General features: G+C 51.4%; 1 pseudogene; it reads right to left on the minus strand.

Annotated features, from left to right (window-relative positions):
* Positions 1-249: 249 nt before the first annotated feature.
* LOC149371309 (acetylgalactosaminyl-O-glycosyl-glycoprotein beta-1,3-N-acetylglucosaminyltransferase-like) lies at positions 250-1,520 on the minus strand (annotated as a pseudogene).
* Between the last annotated feature and the right edge of the window lie 4,365 nt (positions 1,521-5,885).

The raw sequence follows: 5,885 nt of genomic DNA on the forward strand, positions 1-5,885 counted from the left end.
TGTACAACATTTAAAGTGTCGTTAAAAATTGATATTTGCTATTTTCTCTATACCATCGCGTGCGCGCATGTGTCATCACTTCAACCAGCGCCTGCTGCTGCTATGCGCTGAGTTCGGCCCCTCCATTCTTTTGCCCTGCTGTCTCCAATGCAAGCTTAGCGAACGAGCTCAGCTGCCCTCATCGATTGAGGCGTCGTAATGTCTGTCAGTCGCGTCACCACCCGAGAGGGTCGCGCCATGACCTCGGAATTATTTAAAGGATTTCAGAGTGTGCTGCATGGCCTCGTCTAGGTACTTCCTCTTCTTGATATACGAGAGCGTCTTCCACAGCGTGACGCGCATGCTCAGCTTGGTTCTTCCCGTAAACAGGGCACAAATGTACTCGCCGCGCAGCAGCTCGAGGAGCCTGTCCTCATCGGCCGACAGTGAGGCCGAGATGTCGATGTGGCTGAGCGAAGCTGCCTTGGCCAGGTCGCCCGTCACGTAAGCGTCGTCGATGGCGTGGAATGGGACGCGGAACGAGGCCGCGTACAGGTTCCACATGACGGACGCAGGAATGACCACGAACCAGCCGTGGCAGTGGGTGGGGAAGTACTTCTTGGGATAGTCGCTGCGGCTCAGGTAGTGGCGGCTGTGCGGGTTCCGTATAACGGCGTTGCCTTGGAATGTGGAGCAGTGCAAGCGTCTTTCGTCCGAGTTGATGTGCTTGCGTAGGTAACTGCCCAGCACCTCCGGGTGGATGAAGACGTCGTCGTCGATCTTGACGAGGCTGCGCACGGAGGGGCAGTTGATCATTACCCAACGCATGCCGTACAGGAACTTGAGTGACAAGTTGCGGTAGTGGTCGATAAATGGCAGCTGCACGATGTCGCCGAACGTGGCCGCTTCGTCAGTCACATTCGCGTCCGGCCGCAGGCCAATTAAGAACAGCATGGTTAAACAAGGACGCAATGCGCGCGTGGCCCACGGTGGCGCGGAACAGCCTGCGTTCATGAGCGTGCGTCGAGTCCGTATGCACAAAGATGAGGTGCTCGGCCTGGCCCGTGCTGCACAGCTGGCGCACCCGGTGACCGTCGGTGCCCGGCTCGAGGGTGCTCGGAGGATCCAGCGGGAACGGTATCTTGCGCGTAAGCCACTGGAGGTCGTCGCGCAAGACCGCCGGCACCGCTGGAAGATGGGGAACTGCCTTGAGGCTCTGGAGAAGCGCAGCCGTTGGGCGAGGCGGATCTGGCGGGCCGTGCTCGTAGCTACCAGGCTCGGCTTGGTGTTCTGCTATGCGTACGAGAGGCCGATAGTAGATCCCGGTGAAACGTCCTACGTCCGCACCCGGCGCGGGCGCCCACTGCGGGCTGCGCAGGATGCACCCGCCGGCCGTAAGCAGGATGAGAAGATATGAAGACCAAGGGAAAATGGCGAAGGTACTTTCGATGTTTCCGGCTAAATGGCCTCGCGCACTGATGGTAGGTTTCCTTGCGGGCGCTCATCTCTCCAGTAGCGCAGCGCCTGCCGTCAGGCATAGCGTTGATGGGCAGTCAGCTCACCTCCAAGCAGTAGCTGTATCTTCTACGTTCTAACATCATGAATCGGGCGGCTCTGAACACGGGGAAGCCACGATGATCTTCTTTCACTTCTTTTACAACGACACAGCACTACGTAGCAAGCTGTACTCTTCCTGCCAACGGCTGAAGCGGTGCAACACACCACCGGCCGGTCTTTTGCAACCGCTAAGGCCACCGAGCTTACCTTTTGAGAAAATCGGAATTGTCTCGGTCGGCCCGTTTCCGAAGTCGTCTGCAGATCACCGCTGGATTATCGTAGAAGTGGACTACTTGTATATGTATCCATATGTATCAGCAGCGCGAACACCACACAGGAAGAAGAAGGAGAAGAAGGTAAAGAGCGCTTCTCCTTCTTCTTCCTGTGTGGTGTTCGCGCTGCTGATACATATGGATCGCAACCAACTAGCCCGACAGATGGTGTTATTGGACTACTTGGCCCTCTATGTGGAAACTGCTGCGCTTGTTTCCGCCAAAGCAGCAGACGTTTCAGAATTTTCGCTTTCCCACGCCGTTCTTCGCCACGGTGCGCCTCGTGTAGTCATCAGTTACCGCGGCCGGCAGTTGACTGCCGACGTTGTAGAAGCACTACTCCGGCTGTGCGGCTCCGAATACCGCCATTCTACGCCCTACCATCCCCAGACGAATGGGTTGACAGAGAGCGTCAATCGGACTCTGATCAACATGTTGTCCGTGTACGTAGCATCAGACCAGAAGAATTGGGACGCTGTGCTGCGATTTGTTACGTACGTCTATAACACAGCGAAACACGAGGTCACGGGATTCTCCCCTTTCTTCCTGCTCTACGCACGCCTCCCGCGGACCTTCTTGGACACTATTCTGCCATTCTCCGGACATGAGGACATCACCCTCTCGCAGCACCTCTGCCGCGCTGAGGAAGCCCGTCGACTTGCCCGTCTGCGAACCATCACAGCTCAAGGCCGCGCCAAGGCTCGGTATGACGATGCGCATATGGCAGTGACCTACGCACCCGGAGATCTCGTTTGGCTTTGGACACCATTACGTCGTCGGGGCCTGTACCAGCAATTCTTTTGGAAGTACGCCGGGCCCTTTGTCGTTATCGCCGGCTGAGTGAAGTCACCTATGCTATCGCGAAAGTGACCTCGGCGAATCGTCGCTCACGACAGACAGAGGTCGCTCACGTGGCTCGACTGAAGCGCTGCCATCCTAGGTCCTAACTCGCTCGGGGCCGAGCTTCGCCTGCCCGGGGAGAAGTGTTGCGGAACTTATGCCGGGTCGCTACGCAACTTATGTCGGGCCCCGCTGCGGAGTAAGTGAAGGAGGAAGACGAAGGGCGCAGCGGAGGAGAACAGGAGGACGAAGGGGCGCGTACTCGAAACTGGGACTGGCTCGACGCTGGCCGTTCACCGTTTCACTGTTTGCTCCCATATCCCCGTTCATCCTGTAAATAAACCCATTCCCTTCGTCACAATATAACTGCCACTTGTCACAGTGGGCAAATTCCTCACTATCTGGTGGGAGCTTGTGATGACGCCGCAAGATTACGTCATCTAGTTGGCCTACCTACCTCCTAGGTTTCTCTCTAGGGACCACCTGCTTGAGTCATGCTCGCGATTTTTCGCTCACAACACCGACGCCGGATTTTCTGGACTAGGGGCCTTTAACTCTGTCGCGCTAAAGAGACGAATAGAGAGAAGATAATTTTGGTTGTTCCATGACTGGTTAGGAATAACGCGTGCTAGGTTGTTCGGAAAAACAAGGGCGAAATTTCGTACACAGCGCTCGAGATCGCATGCCGGGATGTGCTACTTGAACGAGTGGGTTTACAGTGAGAGGTAGACAGATGCTCTATGCCTGGTTGATGGTTTGACAAGAGGCCAGAGCCCGCATCCATAATATCTTAGCGGTGCCTGCTACTCTAAGCGTTTTTTTTTTCGAACTCACAAAAAAAAATGTGTAATCATAAGGAGATTTGTAAAAAAGCTAAGTTTTAAAGGATATAAGTCACAAGCAGAGATTATTCGCAGGCTTGATCGCACTTTGGGAGCGAAAAAGAAACTGCTACTCCAGCAGCCTCATCTTTGTGAAATATATAGTTAGTTTCACAAAGATGAGGCTGCTGGAGTAGCAATTTCTTTTAGCGCACATGGCTTTAGTTTTAGTTTTTAGAACTGAGTATTTGATGACTATTCATGACTTTGTAATTACATTTATGGCGATGGGCTTGCGAATGCTCGTTCCAATCCTGCTTTTCTTCCTTTTTTTATGCCACACCCTGTACTTTCTTTTATGGTGCGCTTTAAGCCTTTCCTTTAACCTTGATATCAAAATTTCGTCGATAAATAAGCGTCCCATCTCTTCTTCACTTGTTGAACGTTATCAACATGAGCGCACAGCGCCCTTTTCAGGAACTTCTCCGGTGAACACACAGGTTACGCTTAACGAGAAGTTGTTTGAAGTGTTCGTGTAAAATAAGGAGACATATCAATCAGAAAGTCAGCATGGAGCTCGTTTTATACTGAAAAACCTAGCTGTTCTACGGTCTGCAGTTGTATTCTGGCAACGTAGTGCAATACAGAATTATTGCAACTTCTATCGGAAGTCATGGCATCAAAGCCAAGCATAACTGAAAATGCAAGGTATATTTGGCTCTCTGGGTGCATATCTTTATTTCACATGCTGTAATCCCTTGAGCTGATGAACATTTGCCCCTTCCCCCGGAGGACAATACATCTTTACCAGGGTTATTTTAGGGCAATTTTTCGTGCTCTTGAAATAGCCGTATTCAAGCTTCCTCTGAGTATTTCTATTTACTTCCCAATTATAAGCACTTTAAAATGAAACTTTAAAGTGGCCAAGGTGGCTGAAATCTCACACAGAGCGAGAACATTTTCGGGGCACATTTTCAAATGTACTGCGGTTGGTACAAACGCAAGCTGTCGCTGAGCTGAAACGTTGAAACATTTTCATGATGAGATAGTGCCTCAAGTTTTTACACAGTGTTTCGACTTACTTGACGAATATTGAGCATCCTAGAACGCCCAGTCAAGAGTCAATTTTCAAAGAAGTTATCCGTGAATATAATGAGCATTAATGTTGAGAACACGTTTTCTCTATGTTCTTAGAGCTTCATGTTAAACCTGGGCAAACTCTGCATGTCGTTCGCTTAACCAGGATGATTTGTTGTTGGTGCTTGGGAATTTCCCTGCCTTTTATTCGGCTTTGCGCGCTGCTACATATTTATTCTCCCGGCCACCATAACCAACGGCAACGTTTTATTTTTTTTTTATTGTTCTGAGCTGTTTAAACGACGAGGCATTGTAAGGAATAACAAATCGGCAGCGAGAACTTGCGCAGTATATTTGCCATATCGCACTACTGCAATCTAAAGACACACCAGCCAGAAACATAGGGAACGGGTTAAAACGGTTGTTAACAACCTCTCGTGGTTACTAATCCTTTATTCTACGCTAAACATAACGCGACCGCGTTATATTGCTGGCTTTGTATGAGCGTGTTATATTCCGGGCTTTACAGTTGTTTGCTTTCCCTCCGGGATTCTTGTTGTCTTCTTCCCTATTTTCCTGTCCTTTCGCTCGAGGTATAATCTGTTTACTGAGGAGTTAAACAGTTTTACCCGGCACATAACAGTCCGTGCAAAGGTCTCCTAATACCTAACTGCGAAGCTTTTCTACCGTCCTCTATAATGGCAAACGCGTACTTAGTTGTTTCAGTGACTAATGGGATTAAGGTATCGCCGCGGAATTCACTGCGAACAATTCCGAACGCGCAAATGATCTTCGCTCCCTAATGGAGTAAACGGCCGAACGAAGGCACGCATGAGAGATACCCACTCCCAAACGCCTCTTTAAGCCCAGCGCGCCTTGGCTCTTCATTTCAGATTCCACTCTGGCATCATCCAGATTAGTCCCCGCCCTACTCTATCCCCCGAGTGTGGCTTAATCACGTTGTCATGCAGTGGAAAACCACTCATGCATCTTCTTTCCAGCCTCCATTTCCTCTCTCTACGCCCTGCCACTAATCCGCGACAGGCAGCAAAGAAAGTTTTAGCGGCTGCAAAACTGATCGCAGCGCCAGCCCACGGCGAGAAGTATTATTAGCCCGTGGTGGAAAGGTGGGAGGAATGAGACCGCGGGTGACGCCGAAGAAGAAGCGAGAGGTCGCGCAGAAACGGACCGCGAAGAGATGGGCTTCGAAGAGGCGCTGGAGCGGAGGCTCGCTCGGGAGCCAGCTTCGAGCGGAGCGCATATATGATGCCATCCGTTCTCGGTGCTGACGACGCGGTGAGCGCGCGCGGTGTCGAGCGAAACTCGTTACGACGACATT

This window comes from Amblyomma mixtum, chromosome 1 (assembly GCF_055824585.1).
Source record: "Amblyomma mixtum isolate Tamu chromosome 1, ASM5582458v1, whole genome shotgun sequence".
NCBI classification, from domain to species: Eukaryota; Metazoa; Arthropoda; class Arachnida; order Ixodida; family Ixodidae; genus Amblyomma; species Amblyomma mixtum.